Consider the following 488-nt stretch of genomic DNA (forward strand, 5'->3'; position numbering starts at 1 on the left):
AACCATAAGAAAGGTAGTAACATATTTAATTTGGTTACTGGCTGAAGATGCAGGTGCATGGTCCCACCACCATTTTTTTCTTTCTATATGCCTCCTTGGAATGGCATATAGTAATCAACCTTGAGAATTATAGTAGCATAGTAATTGTTCATGAAAAACTTGATAATAGAACAAATTAGGTTACTGCATGTCTACATCGTACGCTTTTATGGACTCTTGTTTCACATGGTAGGAATGGTAACCCAATTAAAACAGTTACCATCCGCATGCATTGGTCCCATCCTTTATTCTCGTTTCCCATGCTAGTAAAAAACCATGATAAATATAGTAACAGGTTTAAATGAATTACGGCCAACCTGCAATGTACTTCGTCTTGCATCCTCGATTCGCACGCTAGTAAAACGCCAGCCAAACATAGTAAATGAATTAAGTTATTTACCATATGCATGCATGTGGCTGCGCTAATTAAAGAATGACGTAACCGATTA

Source organism: Triticum aestivum, chromosome 5A (assembly GCF_018294505.1).
Source record: "Triticum aestivum cultivar Chinese Spring chromosome 5A, IWGSC CS RefSeq v2.1, whole genome shotgun sequence".
Lineage (NCBI taxonomy): Eukaryota > Viridiplantae > Streptophyta > Magnoliopsida > Poales > Poaceae > Triticum > Triticum aestivum.